Below are 18,286 nucleotides of genomic sequence, written 5' to 3' on the forward strand. Positions count from 1 at the left end.
CCGGGTCCCCAGCCCGGAGGGACAGGAGCCCGGGTCCCCAGCCCGGAGGGACAGGAGCCCGGGTCCCCAGCCCGGAGGGACAGGAGCCCGGGTCCACAGCCCAGAGGGACAATAGCCAGGTCCTCAGCCCGGAGGGACAGGAGCCAGGGTCACTCTCAAAGCTGAGAGGAACTCAGTCTGCCTGGGGCTGGGTGGCCATCCCACCCACCGCCTACTTTCCCCAGAGTCTGGCTCTTCAGCCCAGGGGCCCTCCACTCCCCACCACGGCCCCTTCGAAGTCCTCAGAACACTCTGGACTCGGCCTGTCTGCTTCTCACGCCGGCCAGGGCTACCACATTAATTGTTAAATAGGATTTTCTACAAATATACAACATATAAAAACTGTTAAATATATAACTTTAGGCTTTGCAAAATACATTTAATGATCTCTTTCAAACAAGTGTTACGTTCGGCTCCTTTAATCGGCTTTCTGCAGCTAAATGGTGTCGGATGAGACGCGGCCACGCGGGCCCAACATGCTCTTGGCAAATACTGGATTATCCAACTATCAAACATGGAACTGTAGAAGAGGCATGTTTAACTGGTTAAAACAGAAAGTGATTTTAGTACAGTCAAATCCATCTAAGACAGAGGGGGGAGACGCCGGCTGTCCAAGTCCACGTGGGGGCCCCGGGTAGGCCCACGGCACCCCCGGACTGTGCATCGCTCCTCGTGTCCACAGCAGGGACGGAGTCCTTCCGTGTGTTCGCCGGGGGCCTTGCTGCAGTGTCCGTGGGGTGGGGGTCTCGGCCGGGGTGCCCCTCCTGGCTCCACCGGGGTCCTGGCATGTCTGTCCCCGCTCCCGCCCCTGCAATCCAGCCCCAGGGACTCTGACAGTGCGGCCACGTCCACTTTAAAATAGATTTTTCTCTTTGGTCTATTGAATATACTGAAAGTATAAGAAAATAAAAGCGATTCGGACAGTCTCGGGCACGGGAGGCGGCTCACGCTGGCACCTGAGTGTCCTCCTGGCCAGGGCTCTGCGTGCGCCCCTGGCCATCGTGTGCCTCGCGTCCCTGGGCTGCGTCCCTGGGGGGGGCGCGTGGACAGACCCCTCCGGCTGTGTATTGCTGGCGCCTTGGCAGCCCCCTGCCCACGGGGCTCGTCTGGGGCTCCTGGCAGCAGCCGGCCGGGCAAGGGCGCCCTGATGCGTTGTCCTGGGTGGGCTGCAGGGAGGTGAGGTCCACAGTGGACGCAGAATGGCGATGGCCACAGGGGTCTCCTTGGAACCTAGGCCACTCCCGGACCTTCGGGCGCTGCGTTTGTCAGGAGACCTGCGGGCAAAGATAAGAGCGTGGTCAGCCTCTGGTGGACCCCTATGGGCATGCTGTCCCCGTGAGTGGGGGCTGGCCGGACTGTGACTCACATCCTCCTGGCCAGCCCCAGATTCATCTCCGTACCCTGCATGGGAGGCAGAACCCAAGGGTCTTCAGAAAGCCCTGGGCAGCCAGAACCCAACACTGCCGGGAGTTGGGCCAGACTGGTGGTCCAGAGGGTCTTCACTGGCTGACTGCAGACCACAAGGCCCTTCTTCCCAGTCTCAGTTAGGACGATCCCCCGAAACCTGCTCCACCTTACAGCTACTCCCGAGGGTGGTGACTGAAGTGGACCACGAGACAGCTGGACCAGCCCAGCACCACGGAAGAGATTCTGACCCCGTGTAAGAACAGAGCTGGGTTCCCACGGCAGCCACCTTTACGGAAGCAAACGTTCCTTCGTGAAACAAGACAACTGCTGGAGTTGAACCATCGACCCTGCACTGAACAGCCCAAGGTGTAATTCATCACAGCCCCTGAACTCCGCAGCAGCTGTATCACGAGCTGCGTTAACTCATCACACCCCCCAACCCCCTCTCAGCTGGTTGGCGAGCTGCATTTCACAGACAGCAGTGTCTTCCCGCTTACCAGGCCCGCTGCAGGGCTGGGCCCCTGAACCGGGCAGCAGCATCAGAGCACCTGGTGGACCTTTCTAGCCTCTGAGGCGGACCCCATGCCCGACAGCAGGTACTTCTGCCACGCAGCCTGGCAGCCTCTCACCACTACTGTGTGAGCAGACGTGCCCGTCATGGACAGCTCACAGAAACACATCACACAACACCCAGACATGCAGGGTGCAACTGCTGTCCTTTGCTGGTGTTCCCCCTGCCACTGCCGTCAAGTGGTACCCAAGTCACAGCTGACCCTCCGCTGGGTCTCTGAGGCTATAAACAGCCCCTGGGGGGAGGGGGGACGGACTAACCTTCTTTGTGTCCTGGAGACGCTGGGGAATCGAGCTGTCAGCGGACTCTGGCCTTTGGGTTGGCAACACAACTCTCTTCCCATTTGTTCTGACTCATGGTGACCCGTATACAACAGAACAAAGTGACGGCTGCTTCCGCACCACGTCCTGATTTCTGCTATGGACACCCTCCTGGTGGAGCCACGCGTCAGCCCATCTTACTGCCACTGTCCTACTTTGACAATACCTACAACTTGGGAGACCTGTATGAGGAATAGGCCACCTGGGAAGTGCCAGGGAAGTGCTACAAGTTTCTGGTTCTCAGACCTAATTTGTGACCACAGCTTTCCTCTTTGTCCGAATCCTGGCCTCGTGAAATAACCAGCTCTCCTTTCTCTTCTGCCTCTCAAGAGTTGTGTGTCATAATTCACTCCTTAACCCCGGGAGAATTCCATCCGGAGGAAGATGTGAGATAGGAACTGCTGAAACCTGTCCCCTAAGAGTGGCCTTGCTGGTAGTGGAACAACAGGGACCCAGCTTCCAGCACATGACAGAAGCCACCAAGGTAGGGCCGGCTGACAGGCCACACTGGGGACTGTCACCTTCATTGTTGGAGGGCCTTCTGGACACCTCTGACTGGATTACACTGTGATAGAAAAGTAGAAACAATTTTGCAAAGCTGAAGTAATTAATTGGAAATCTGATTAAACTGAAAAATTCTATTTTGAAAGAATGGACAACATCCCAGCAATCCACCCTAATTCTCAAAGTAGAAAGTTTCACTGAGACTCTTACAGACTTGGACGAAGAATTTGGCAAGGACATATCGGACACGGAGCTTAGCTCTAAAGTGTACAGACACATCTCAACAAGAGAGCAAATCCAACTCCAACATGGGAAGAAGATACTGCAAGATACTTCACCAAAGACGACATTTAGATGGTCAACACACGAAGACATGCGGAAGATAACCAACTATTGTTAGGGACCTGCAGGGCGACCTAGGAACAGATTTGGACAATGACCTGTCCTGAGCTGGCCTCGTGCTCTCTGTCCTGCTCACTGGTCAATCCACCTCATCGAGGGTCTTCTCTGCTGTTGACTCTCTGCCTTTCTCACCATAATGTCTCTCCTCAAGGACTGACTTTCTTGAAAATGCTGTTGTTATGTGCCGTCGAGTCGCTTGCGACTCTTAGCGGCCCTATGTACAATAGCCCTAAACCCTGCTCTATCCTGTGTCAATCTCATTGCCTCTGACACATCCATCCTGATTACCCCAGTCACTGAATCAATCCACCTCATAGAGGGTCTTCCCCTCCTGTGCTGTCCCTCCACCCTCCCAAGCATGATGTCCTTCTCCAAGGGCCGGTCTCTCCTTACAATATGACCAAAGTATGTTAGATGGAGCCGCAGAATCCTTGCCTCCGAGAAGGTTTAACCCTCTCCAGGATGAATCTGTTTGTTTTCCTAGCAGTCCACGGCACACTCAATACTCTTCTCCAGCACCACAGCTCAAAGGCATCAATTCTGCTTCTATCCTCCCTAGTCATTGTCCAGCTCTCTGATGCATAACAAAGACCATGGATCCCAAACAAGGGAGACGCAGTTCTCCCATTGCCTCTAAGAAACATTTTGGCTGCCCTTTTCAAGACGGATTAGTTGGTTCTTCTGGCAGCTCGTGGGATACACAACAGTCCTTGCCAGCACAACTATTCAAGGGCACTGCTTCTTCGCCGGTCTTCCTTATTCACGAACATTCAGATGCAAACTCACTTTGAAGGGTGATGTATTTGATCTTCTGAAATAAGAACTTAAAGACCTCTTCATTTTCTGCAAGTCAGGATGTATCATTTGAAAAAAATGCAGGTTCTTGGAGAGTCTTCCTCCAGTCCTAAGGCTACCTTCTTCCTCTTCATATAGTCCAGCTTCTCCAATGACTTATCCAGCACGCAGACTGAAAGGGCATGGAGAATGGGTATGACCATGACATACACCATTCCTTATTTTAAACCCTGCCGTGTTCTCCTGTTCTATTCACAACACTGTTTCTTGGTCTAGGTTTCACATGAGCATAATTAAGTGTTTTTGGATTCCCATTCTTCTCAATATTTGTCATAATTTGTTATGCTCCAAAGTCACACATCTTTAGCTATTATTAGATACAAATCAAAACAATGAGCTACTTTCCATGTCACCCCAGAAAAAAAAAATAAAGTTTTATAGAACTTGGAGAGCAAACAGAAAATCCTGGCAAGGGTGTGGAGAAAATCTTCAGACCCTGTTGGTGGGAACGCAAAGTGGTGCAAAGGAGTTGGTGCAAAAATGTGGCAAGTAATTAGACTTTTCCTTCTAAAGTTGAAAACAGAAGGATCATTTCATTTACATTCTGAAATATCTTAATGAAAACCTTGAAATGTGTGTTATCCAGGCACAAACTGCTCCCTGGGCAAAAGACCTGGCCACCTGCTTTCATAAAGATTCCAAAACCCGAATGAAGCCCCACCGCTGTGGGGTCGCTTCGTGCTCCCGTGGGTCTGGCTTTAGTCTCTGAGGCTGTGAATCGTGACAAGAGGCCACTGCCCATCGTTCTCTTGGGAGGATTCCCGTCACTGGTCTTTGAATTGTTAGTCCAACACAAAACTCCCCACAGCACAGACCGGGAAACCCCCCTCTGTTCTTTTGGGGTGCTGTGAGTTACGAATGACGCACTTGCAATGATTTAGTTTTTCTATTTAAGCATCTCCTGCTGAAGTTTTAAGGGAACTCTGAGGACGCGGACCACAGGGGCTGTACTGCTGACCCAAAGGTGGTCCCTCTTTGGTGGTTCAAATTCACCCGAGTCTCTGCAGGGACAATATGGGCAATTTCCTTGTGTGTGATTTACAGCCTCCAAAAACCTACTGCACGTCAGCTATGGGTCAGTGCTGATTAGATGTTGAGTTTGAGTCTGAGCTTGTTCTCGGTGAAGTTTTTCGTTTTGTTGTTGTTGGGGCCAACAGGTCCCCCCTCACCACCTACTCACTTTCATTCCCTGCTTGTGTCACTTAAATCATGACCATCAGGTTTTCTTGGAAGTGAGAAAGCACTCGAGTTTTCTAAAGAAACCCCTGTGTGAAGGCGACATGTTCCTTTCCCAGACAGCTGCACACGAATTCACCCACAGACATTGCTAATTCCACTCGTGGAGTTGTGGAGGGCGGACGCTCCGGGTGCACAGACTGCTTCAAAGGCCAGGGGGTGAATGCTCCCAGCTTTGTGGACCCCAGCTCCCCTTTCTGGCTATTCAGCACTGAGCCTGTAATGAGAATACAACCAATACATGTAAGTCGGAGCAAGGCTGCAGTCCAGTAAAACTGCATTTGCAAAAACAGATGGTGGCTGAACTTGGCCTTGGCATCTAGCTGGCTAACCCCTGATGTAGATGGCACCAAAGTCGGGCTCAGACCGTCGCGTCCATCCGGCCCACTGGGGCCCTGCAGGACACAGCAGAACTCCCCACGGGGGTTCCAAAGCTGTGGACTTTTACCACAGTGGACAGCATCATCGTCCTCCTGGGAGCAGCTAGCGGGTTTTTCTATGCTCTAGAAAACAACTGGGTGGGTGTTTAAAAATATTAAATTTTATATTGGAATAAAGCTGTTTCATTGACAAAAGTTCTGAAGCTCAATCAGGTAGAGAACCTTCTTCTTCACTGATCTTGTAATTTGGGTTGAAAATGTCTCAAAACAGTGAACCCATGCCCTCGAGTCGCAGATATACATGGCACCTTGTCTTCAGGTGGGACGTCTCCGCTTCTGCAAATCAAATGTTTATCTGAGGTCACTGCCAGAACCCCTGGCTTGACGCCGATGGCAGTGATGACCACAGGCCCCCGGGGTCCTCACCATGAGGAGCACCAGAGCCAGTCACAAGGCCAAAGCCGCCGTTAGTGCCAGGGGAGGCCCCACGTTCCATCCCACCCAGTGTCCAGCGGCTGTGGTGGCTGCTACGGGCCTGCGGTTGGATGAGGGCCTGACACTGACTCTGCCCGGTCCGTCCCTGCACTGACTGAAGCAGCTGCTGTCGGTGCTGTCCTGCGGGCCTGACCCCAGACGATTTGCACTGTCCGGCTGGTTCCAACCCCGGATGGTCTATAGACAACAGAATGGACCGCTGGCTGGACTTGCAGGATGAGGTCAGCAGGGGGCTTGTGACGTGTCGGCGGCGACGTCCTCACCAGCAGCACATCCACTGCGGTCTTGTCTGCTTGCTTCACTCTTCAACAGGCAGCTCCCAGCTCGATTTTAGTAATTTTATGCTTTAAACCTTCCAAGTCCTTCTTATTTTTACTGTCGTGATTGATACTGTTTACTTAGCATGGATCTGAGAGTCGCTCACGTTTCCAAACACCACCATAAAGTGTACATATTTCTGGTAATTTGGTTGTTTAAAGTTTGTTTCATAGATACCCAAGCTTTAAGACTCAGTGTGTATGCCATTCCGCAGGGAGACCCTCAACACCCCAGCAACATAAAAGAGTGTATTTTCTTATTTAACAGTCCGCCTCCTGTTTTCTTCTCAATTGGATCTTCCTGGTGTATTTTTATTCTTGGCTTTTAACCTTGCCATTTGTTTTTAAGAGTCTTTAGCTTTAGAAGGAAGAAAATATTTGGCTGTTAGAAGCAAAGTGAAAACCACAAACCACTGAATGGTCTGAGTCTCCACACAGAGAAGACTAACCCATTTACAGTTATTACCGTCGCTGCGTTGAGCATCTGGTCGTCAAGTCTGTAACTCTCGACAGCGAATGTTCCTCGTGCTTCTCTGATGTGTTATTACACACACACACACACACAATCTAAATAATGGCTCACTTGCTTTCTTCTTCTGTGATTTAGAATAAATAATGCTTTTCATCTGTCAGTAACTGTCTTTATGTTAATCTAAAGCCCAGGGCTTCAGGTGCCCGTGAACATGGCCTCAGTTAATTCAGCCTGAGTTTACAAATCGGTTTATGACTGCACAGCGATCACTGGCCACAATATGAACAGTATATAAATAACAATATTTAGGACTGAAGGTTCGTTTTTGTAGCCATGGTTACAGGTGCTATTTATACACAGCCTCGTGTATTTAATTGGCATCAATGGTCCCCATTAGACTTCTTACATTCTAACTTTCTCCAGCTCCTGATTCTCATGTCTTTCTTGATGAGCTAGAGCACATCTCCCCTCACCCCTCTTTTTCCACTTTTTAAGGAAAAACATGTGGGTGGTGTACTTTCTAAAACCTTGTAAAATGAAAATGGTAGGGTTTATTCTTTCTGTCAAAAACAACCCTTAGAGAAGATTGCATTCATAATTAAATCTACTTTTCAAACAAATCCATTCAGAAGGTCCCCCTCCTTTGTCCCCTGGCTGAGAGCAGAGGGTAGTTCGCATCAATCTCTGCAGGTTCCTGAGATCTTTGTCCTCCTGCTTGGGTCCCCTCTGTAAAACCTGGGTGATTACTGGACTTTTTCTTTTTACTCTTTCATTAGTGGGTAAGGAGTTGTGCTGTCAACCCAAAGGCAAGCGGTTCGAATCTACCAGCTTGCTCCTCAGGACTAAGATGGGCAATCTCCTCCTGTGAGGTTTACTGCCTCTGAAAAGCCCTGGAGGGTCAGCTATGGTTGGTTCCTATTTGACAGTACATCACAACTTTCAATTCAGTGGTATTCTCATAGACTATGCAGGCACAAGAGGTTTTTATTTTACTTCCTTTTCGTGTGTGTGTGTGAAAGAGAGAAAGAAAGAGGGAGAGAGGGCGGGAATGAGGGAGGGATGGAGGAAGGGGGGAGGGAGAGAGAGGAGGAGTGAGTTGTGGTGGTGGTGTTGGGCACCACTGAGCACATGCGCAATGGACAAAGATCTGAAAGGAAAAAAAAGATTCTATGCTGTGCCAACCTCACAGGGGTTGTGGCAATTTCCAATGCCCCCTAGCCCACTGCTGCAGGCACTGTCAATTCACCTGATGAAGAGCCCCCCTCTCCCTCACGGTCCCTCCACCTTCACCAGCGTGTGTTCCTCTCCAAAGAGCAGCCTCTCCTAGCAACATGCTCAAAATATGTGAGACAAAGCTTCACCATCTTTGCCTCCAAAGAACACTCTGGCTTCACCTTCTCCAAGACGTATGTGTCTGTTCTTTTGGCAGTCCGTGGAATATTCAGCGCTCTTCTCCAATACACAGCTCAGAGGCATCAATTCTTGTCATCCTTAGTCACTGTCCAGCTCTCAGCTGCATAGCAAGTGACCCAAAAGACCATAGCCTGAATCAGGTGCACCTTAGTCTTCAAACTGACATCATGTCCCTCCATAATTTGGAGAGGTTCTTGACGACACACTGGTCCAGGGCAACACAGCTCCTGATCTCCCGACTGCTGGCACCAAGTGGACTGTGGATCCACGTTAAGATGAAGTCGTTGACAGTTTCAATCTTTTCTGTATCATGTGGGGCGAAGGGTTTTGTTTTCTTGACACTGAAATGCTATCCATATTAAAGACTGCAGTGCTTAATCTTCTGCAGCAAGTGCTTCAAGTTTTCCTTACTTCCAGCAAGCGCTTCAAGTTTTCCTTACTTCCAGCAAGCAAGGTCATGCCATGTACACAATGAAAGTTATTGACGAGAGAGACTCCCTGCAATCATAATGCCACATTCTTCTTCATAGAGTCTGGCTTTTCAAATAATTTACTCAGCATACAGACTGAGTAGGTATGGAGAAAGGATACTACCCTGTTGCACACCTATCCTAATTTTAATCTAATGTGCGTGTGTAAGGACATGCACACACACACACACAGGTTTATATACACATATACACACATGTTGTTGTGTACTGTCTAGTGTGAACTGACCCACAGTCCATACACATACAATCGTACATATGCTGTTACTGTTGGGTGCCATCTGGCCATCTACAACTTAGACCCTCCCACCAACAGATCCGACACCATCCTCACTATGCCCCCCAATGATGGGGCACTACAGCAATTAAACCCACTGCTAATTCACTGTCTGTGCACCCTGGGGGTCTTCCTCTCTTTCAATGACCCTGCTTTATGCAGCATGATGCCTCTTTGCCAAGGACTGGCCGCTCCTGACAACATGCACATATACACATGCCCACTGACACATGCCCACTTATACATACACATTCACACATGTACACTGACACACACACATTCACACATGTACACTTACACACATTTACACGTGCACACTGACATATGCACACACACACACACACACACACACACACACATGAATGTTGCTGCGAGGCACTGCTGACTTGGTTCCCACTCTGACCCTCTGCATACGCCCTCTCTACCCAGCCCTGTGTCGTCCTCACACATGCCGCTGCATTGGTCCGTGGGCACTGCTGTATCCAGTCCATCCATCGTCTCCTCGTCCGCCGATCCTCTGCTTTGCCAAGCATGACATCCTTCCCAAACAGCTAGGCCATCCAAGTAAAGTGCATGTATTTTGGAGGCTTTCTTTAGTTCTGGACATTTTCTTCTCTAGTACTGTATTTTCACTCTTTTCTGGTAATTTTTCCTGTCCCAGCCACCGTGGTTCCATCCTCAGAAACACCCAGATTCTAAGGTTAGGCATCCATCCCTCTGTTCACTAAGAGGCTCGTATTTAATTTCATCACTCTATTCTGAGATTCTGGGTTACACGGGCCCCCTGTCACCGTTCAGGATTTCCACAGTGACAGCTCTGTGACTTTCAGCTTTCAGTGAGCTATGAACTGGGCAATTGTGTATGGGACATCTCTGTGTTCCTCTCCCATCATCCAGTCTATTCCACTCTGGTGCCTGGGTTCCATGGGGCTGTGATGGTGTGAGGTGAGACCCCAGTCCCCCTCACCCCGAGTCCTGCCTGTTTACTGTAGACTATTTTCAGGGCTGGCTGAGGACAGCGGCCTGTCACAGACAGAGCCTGCTTTTCATGGGACCATGCTAGAATTTGGGCTTTGATAATATTTTTCACTCACTTTTCTATGGGCAGAGGTTATCAGCCACTGGGTTTTGTGGACCCCCTCAGAATTTAATGTAGTGGGTGTGGGTGTGGGAAGCCTTGACATCTCCGGGATGTCCACACAAAGGCCAGCAAGCAGGAAGCAGCTCCTCAATGTCTGGCATGTCCCCCACCCCCCACCCCACCGACGGAAGTCGATGTCCGTCTACATGAGAAACACATGCTTGGTTAGGACTGGTCAGCAGAGTGGGAAGACAGGCCATGTGCACATCGGCCTTCTCTACACCTCTTGTTGGACACTGAGGGACCTCACCATCACCTCAGCCTGGAAGACTCAGATTCCCTCCCTCCTCTCTAGCCACGCAGCCGCAGGGAGTCCTGTCTCCACGAGCGGGTGAGGGGACGTGTCCAGAGGTGGTAGAGACCACTAGCTATTCTGATGCCCCCCATCCCTGGGCCCTGAGGTGAGGCACGCACCACACAAACCACGGAAAGAAGGGCAGAGACGGCGGCCACACATGGCAAATCTGCCATCACCTCACATGAGCCCGAGGCTGGCCCTCCCTCTCCCCTCTGTGGTGGACATGCTCACCTCCTGTGGCTGGGAGGGTTGTAGCCACTGAGAGGAGAGAAATGTGCCTCTTCCCTCATCTGGGTCACTACCTGGGAGCGGAGCATCACATGTCCATCTGTCCATTTGCCATGACAACATAAAAGGCGACTCAGCAGCAAACCTAACAGACTTTCAGTGAGCTGCAGTGAGGCACCAGTGTGCAGGCCATGTGGACAGGGAGGTGCCGGCAAGTGCACAGACCTTCAGAGAGCAGCAGTGGGGCACCAGTGCACAGCCCACATGGACAGGGAGGTGCCCACAAGTGCACAGACCTTCAGAGAGCAGCAGTGGGGCACCAGTGTGCAGACCATGTGGATAGGGAGGCACCCACAGGTGCACCAGGGCTTCATTCCTCAGTAGCTGATGGAAATGTGAACACTTCACAATGTTCTAGAAGGTGCCACTTTATTAAAAAGAAAGAAAAGGGAAAATCGACCCTTTGCCTCCACAGAATCCTCACTGCCCATCATTTCTCGTCAGCCCCAACATGAACAGGAAAGTCCTAGCTAGAGCCCTGCTTGAACATTATCCAGATAAAGACATGAAGTCAGAGGCAGGAAGTGCCTTTCTCAAGTCAGTGGACCTGGGATGCAGGGAACTGGCACTTCTGTGGGACCAGCCAGATGGACCATGTGGCATGTGGACAACAGCTGGACAGTAGGGCTGCCTCTCACTGGACGGAGGGCAGGAAAGGACGAAGCATGTCTAGTGAAGCCGAGAGCTGAGATCTGGGGTGGATACACGTGGTGGGGGGGGGGGGGCCTGACAGGACGCACAGACGAGGAGACAGGGTTGAAAGCTCGCAGTGACGGCAGAGACTCCTCCCAAGGACCCAGGACAACAGAGCAGCCCAGCTCGTCTTGGGCTTTATGTGAAGTTGACATTTAAAGTGATTGTGATTGAGATACAAACCCGATTTTGTTTTTAAAGTCTGAGCTTTCAACAACATCTCTGCTGAGCCTCACATCTCCCTGCTGCCACAGCACCCCAGAGGCACCCTGGGCCCCCCCCCCAGGCCTCTCCTCCTCACCATCGTGCCTCGCCGGAGACAGGCTGAGGACAAGGGGTCACCGCAGGAACTACACAGATGTAGGGACAGGGGACCTGAACCTGCGGTAACTGGAGAGGCTGCTGGATGGACGCAGAGGCCGTGAGGGCTCAGGTGGAGCCGGGTGTGGGGAACGAGACCCCCCACTCACGACAACTTGCTTTCCCGTTTTGTGTACATGATCCTACATTCCACGAGCTGTACCAGAAGGATGTGGTTTGTCCTTGTCCTTTATGAAGCAATCAGCAAGGCGTCTAGGACAAGATAAGGACATACCACCAGGCATGATAGAAAGAGAAATGACGCCTTTGAGCTGTGGTGCTGGAGAAGAGCACTGAATATATCATGGACTTCTAGGAGAGCAAACAGGTTTGTCCTGGAGAGGGTGGAGTTGGGTAGCTCCTTGGAGCAAGGATTCTGAAGCTTCAACTGACATACTTTGTGCATGTTGCAAGGAGGGACTGGTCTTTGGAGAGGGACACCATGTTTGGGAGAGTGGAGGGGCGGTGCAGGAGAGGAAGTCCCTCAGTGAGATGATTGATTCTGTGAGTGGAGTGGTAGGAATGAGTGTGTCTGAGACAGTGAGCCTGGCACAGGATAGAACAGCGTTTAGGACTATTGTACATAGGGTCGCTATGAGTCGCAAGCAACTCGATGGCACATAACAATAACAACCAGGCACGACCAGCAAGCCTGACAAAGATGATGGTTGGCGACGACCAGGGGACCCTCCAGGAGAGGCATGGACATGGCACAGTGGTGGCCGCAGCCCCTCGCACTCAGTGGGGTCTGTGAGGATGGCACGGGGCCGGGGACCACGCCGTCTGGTGTACAGAGGTTGCTATGCATGGGTGCTGACTTGATGGCACGGAACAACAATAATTAAACCAATAGAAGATGAAACATATTTTCAGCACTCTGTCAGCACAAAGAGTCATGTCAGCCCAGTACGTTGCTAAAACTTGTGATCAGAAAATGTTACTAATCCAAAGAGCTCTAACTAGAAGCCCTTCAGTTGTATCAATGGTCACAATGGCTGATTTGTAGTGGGATGGCGAAGGCCAGGACTGAGGCACCATGCAGCGCTGTGCTGCGCCCCCAGTGCTGAGGGGTCTCTCATTTGTTGGGAGGAGGTGCCATGGGAAAATGTAGGTCAGGGCAGGTGGCAGCCACTCATAGTCCTGGGGTGGTGCGCCCAGTTCTGTTGTCCAAGGGGATGCTGTATGGGGGGGGGGGGCGAGTCCAGGAGGTCACTGGCCAGAGCTGCTCTGCTCGCTCTCCAATTTCACGGGGCCCCCGGCTGCGGGCTCCCCCCGGCAGCTACACTAGAAGACCTCGGAGAACTGCAGGGCTGGCTCCACTGAAGAGAGTATCACACACAGCACTTTCCACATACAAGTTACTTCTTTTCTTCATATACACTTTCTGTTTACACCACTCCATGGTCTACTAGAGCGAGCCCTGGAGGCGACGTGCATACACGTGAGGCTGACGGTCCTAAGACTGGCAGTTTACATCCACCAACTGCTCTAACAGCGTCTGTAATGTGGCTCCACATGAGCCCTGTCAGGATCTCGAACCCTAACCCTCAAGGTAGCCCTTCATCAAGAACAAACTGCTATCAAGATTAGAGGAAAACTCAACAACAACCTGCATTACGACACAACTTTGTTTGTTGAAAGAAAGCAGCACTTACTGAGGAAGATCAAAGACTGCAGTCCTCAATAGGAACTATACATCTCAACACCAAGAGAACAGAAGTCCTCAACACAAGCAACATCTCAACATTGAGAAAGCAAGTCCTCACCACTTGACAAATACACAGCTAGACAGAGGAAATACTGAAGTGGTCAACAAATTCATTTTACTTGGCTCCACAATTAACATGTATGATAGCAGCGGTCAAGATGTGCTGTCTTAGAAAATCTGCTGTCAAAGATTTCTCCAATATCCTAAGGAGCAAGGATGTACTTTTAGAAACTGAGGTGCGCCTGACCTAAGACATGACGTTGTCCATCACGGTCTATGCATGTGAAAGTTGGACAGCGAAACTGATGCATTTGAATTACATTGCTGGTGGAAAGTATGAACTGTCAGGAGAACCAAAAAACTGTCTTCTTTCCAAGAAGCTAAAATGCCCCTCAGAAGTGAGACTGGCAATATTCAGTGTTCCCTACATGGGGAGGTTATCAGCAGGCACCAGTGCACGGAGAGGGGAACCATGCTCGGTAAGAGAGAGGGTCAGCGCAGGAGGGGAAGGCCCTCTGTGAGGCGCACAGACCCAGGGGACACTCGGCTCCACCAGTGGATGCAAACACAGCAGTGACCGCAGTGAGGAGGAAGATGGCGCAGGGCTGGGCAGGGTTTCCTGCTGCATCAGGTGACTGCCGAGAACCAACTCCAGGCCCTTCATCACCACCACCATCACCTCCTCCGCCACTGCCGCTGCCACCAGCACCAGCACCAGCACCAGCACCACGTGAGCCCTCGCCCTGACAGGAACCCTAATCTCACATTTCCTGGGAGCCACTGGGTTGTGTCCAACTCCTAATGACCATGTGAAGGAGCAGACTACCCCACAGGGTCTCCTGGGCAGTAATTCTGGGAGGACAGGCCACCCCCGCGTCTTCTCCCTGGGGTGTAGCGTGGACTAACCCACCAGCGTTTGTGCCTGCGTTCCAGCCCGTGAGCACGTCGGCACCAGGCTCCTTGTCCAGCCTCTAACCCTAACCAACGTGCCATGACCTTGAGGTGTGAGCCCTGAAAGCCCCTCTACGCCAACACGGGGCAGCTCCCCCACGTCGGCCGACTCTGCAAAGCTGCCCCTCCTCCACCAGATGTGTCCCTGTCCACTGCAACCATTTGCCACTTGTGTATTTAAAAATGATTCAAAGAAAAACGGCTTTAAGGAAAATTGAGACGAATGCGGTACAATGACCATCGACAGCTCCCCGCGCGTAATGTCCCCAGTTACGGAACTGGCCGAAAGTGCCCACAGAAAGGATGTGGGTTTGGTCAAGCCAATTTTTTGTTTCTGGGCTCATTTCTTCCCAGAAAATGAAGGATGTCGGCACTTAGGATTCTGGTGCGTGCTGCCTGGCCATCGAGGTTTTGTTTACACACAGAATCTATTAAAACGTCCAGCTATTATTGTGGTGATGAATAACAGTGATTCAGAAGCCCAGGGAATGGGCTGCAGACGGGGATCAGAGTAATGACTTGGTATTTTTCATTGTTTGTGCAGAACAAAAGATTCGTTAGGAACAGGTGCCCAGTCACTTCTGGGTGAGTACCCACGGCCCCCTCTGTCTCTGGCGACACTTTTAATCCTAAACCTCCGTTACAAAAGCCTTCTTTGTCCTTGAAAGGACACTGCATTCAGAGGATCCTTATTGGCTGCAAGGTGCTTCCTGGGAGGCCGATGGGCAAGTCCGGCCCCTGGATTCTCCAGGCGTCCAGAAGAGAAGGCTTTCTCATCTCTTCCTCCTGCTTTCCACGCGTCTGACCTGCTGCCTCTGACCTTCCTGCGGCTCCAGCCCTGCTCCTTCAGGCGGCTCGATCCAGACTCCACTGCATCAGACCAGGATGGCAGCCGAAGGCTCTGAGCTGCCTGCCACCCACAGCTCACACTTGGCAGGCCCTCAGGGCACGGCCCTCTCCTCTCCTCACCTTTTCTAGTCACCTCGCGCTAACCGAGATGTCAGAGTCACATCTTGAGTCTCTCACAGTCCAGGAGGCCAGGAGTCCCAGCCAACGGGTCTGCAGGGTGAGGCGCTCCCAGAGGGCTCTGGGGGACTGTCCTCTCTTCCAGCATCTGTGCCCTGGACCCCTTCGGGATGGGGATTTCTCGTGGACCATCCCCAGACAAGGCCTGCCTTCCCTGGTGCGCATTCACGGTTCACATCTCTTTTTATACAGCAGTGCTCAGAAGGGGTAGGTGTGGGCTCACACCCCACTGGGACCGTATGACAGAATAAAAGAGGATCCCTACTTCCACACCGGGCCACCTTCACCCCACAGGCCTGTAACTTCCACATGACTCCATCCCTTGAACGGGAGGGAGGCCCACATGGCCACGTGGAGTGGAGACCCACGCAGACAGAGCAGCAGGACACAGGTCAGTGGAGGGAGCAGGAAAAGTGACCAGCGCAGCACTGAGGCTGAGTGACCCCGGCTCTGCCAGCAGCTCCCTGAGTTCCTAACCCTCTGGGTTTGCTCATATCATTTCCTTGCAGGCTGACAGGTAAGCTCTGTGTGGGTTCTTGAAGGAGGCCTGAGTGGGTGTCAGGGTGACAGCGCAGAAAGGGGGTGTCTGATTTGGCTTGGCCTGGCACCCCCATCTGCTGGTGCCTGAGCAGGACATGCTTCTCTGGGGGTCCTCCAGGTCATCTGGGCAAGGTGAAGTGTGGCCCTCACTAGGCGGGTCACAGCAGGCTCACTTCTGTCATGGCTTCATGCTGTCACCTCTCTGAGCATGTCCTTTCTGGAGGTCCAGGCCAGAGCACAGAATGAATGAGGCCTGCTGGGCCTCCGAACCATGGACTCTGGGGACTCCTGATGACCTGGCAATGGGACAAGCAGCAGTCCATGAGCCAGGCATGGAGCAGAGTGCACCGGTCACCGGTCTGTGGCCTCCTCCGAGGCCTGGGTGGCTGTGTGCTGGCCTCCTGTACACACCGGTGCTCAGAAACCCCCTTCGACCTCACATGTCACTGGATGGATGGACAGGCTTAGAGGCTGACCAGTGTTCCCTCCATGAGCGTCCAGGTTGCTGAGGAAGCCACGGAATCTCGTGTTGACACGAGTGAGGCAGGGTCACTCCCCTTGGCTGGGTCCCAAGAGAGGACACGCACGCGGGAGGCCACCCACCTCACTGTGGTCTGCAGTTTTAGAAAATATTTCTCTGGTCAGTTCGTCTTCCCTGTGGCTCTGTATTTTTAGAGCACACATTCATTCCTCGACCTCTCGAGTTAATCCTCTAGCTTTTCCTTTTCCCCATTTTCTATTTCCTATTAAGACAAATTTTGTACTTGGTAGTTTTCAGGGAGAATTTATCAGTTTTAGTCCTCAAACATTCTAGATAATTTTAAACAACTCTTCTCTCTCTCTCTCTCCCTACACATAACACCTGGTGCCACAAATGACTAAACACTTAACTGCTAATAATCAAAGGGGGAGCAATTTACATCTGCACCTTCACAGTCCCTGGTGGTGCAGTATGTTCATATTGAATTTATAACCCAAAGGTTCAAATCCACCAGCTGCTCCATGGGAGAAGGATGGGTAGCGTTCTCCCTTAAAGATTTATAGCCTTTGAAACCCAGTGGGCGGGGTCACCATGAATCAGAACTAATAAGGTGGCAACAGTGTGTATGTATTTTGTGTGTATGTATCTGTGTGTGTATATATTATATATATATGTGTGTGTATGTATCTCTGTGTATATATTATATATATATATGTGTGTGTGTGTATGTATCTGTGTGTATACACATATATACACACACATACATATATACATGCATAGAAGTTACATCATAATATCATGCTCTAGCTTTGGTGGCCTCGTGCTAAGAAGCCACGAGGCCACAGCTGCTCCGTGGGAGAAAGACGGGCAGTCAGAGCCTGTGTGATTTACTGTCTTTTAAAACCCTCCGGAGGCTCAGCCACTGGCCAACTCCACAGCACACAACAACAACAACAACATGATACACACCTCAGGATGCTTCTCGCTCACAGCAGCCCTATGGATAACAGGCACGTCACTGCCCGGCCCTGCACCACGCTCATAGCCATGCTGAGCCTGATCCCGTCTGCCAACCGCCTTGTTGAAGGTCTGAATTTTTGCCCATGACCCTTCACTTTCTTCTCCATGAAGCCCCTCACGTGACAACACGCCCACACTACGTGAGATGAAGTACCTCCTCCCTTGCCGCTGGCTGGACGCCCTCCAGGACAGACGTGTTTGTTCTTCTGGAATCCATGAGATATTCAATACTCTCGTCAAACACAATTCAAATGCAACAATTCATCTTTGATCTGTGTATGTAATAGTACTTCTTTGTCTTATTAATATCCTTTTAAGTAAAATCCATCCCAGTCACCTGTTGCCGGGTAACAAGCAGCCCCAGCAGTGGTCAGTACTCTGCTAGCCACTCTGAGCCAAGTTTGAGGGCAGGGTAACCGGAGTTACGATTCCTTCCTGTGTCCACCCAGAGTGGCAGAACAGGAGGGCAGTATGTGGGCCTGGGCTCCTGGGTAGCCAGCATGTCAGGTAGTGGACAGGGCAGGTGTCACAGTGGACAGGGCAGGTGTCACGGTGGACAGGGCAGGTGTCACGGTGGACAGGGCAGCTGTCACGGTGGACAGGG

The sequence above is a fragment of the Elephantulus edwardii genome, unplaced genomic scaffold (assembly GCF_000299155.1).
Source record: "Elephantulus edwardii isolate Elephantulus edwardi_28Jun2011 unplaced genomic scaffold, EleEdw1.0 scaffold00064, whole genome shotgun sequence".
Lineage (NCBI taxonomy): Eukaryota > Metazoa > Chordata > Mammalia > Macroscelidea > Macroscelididae > Elephantulus > Elephantulus edwardii.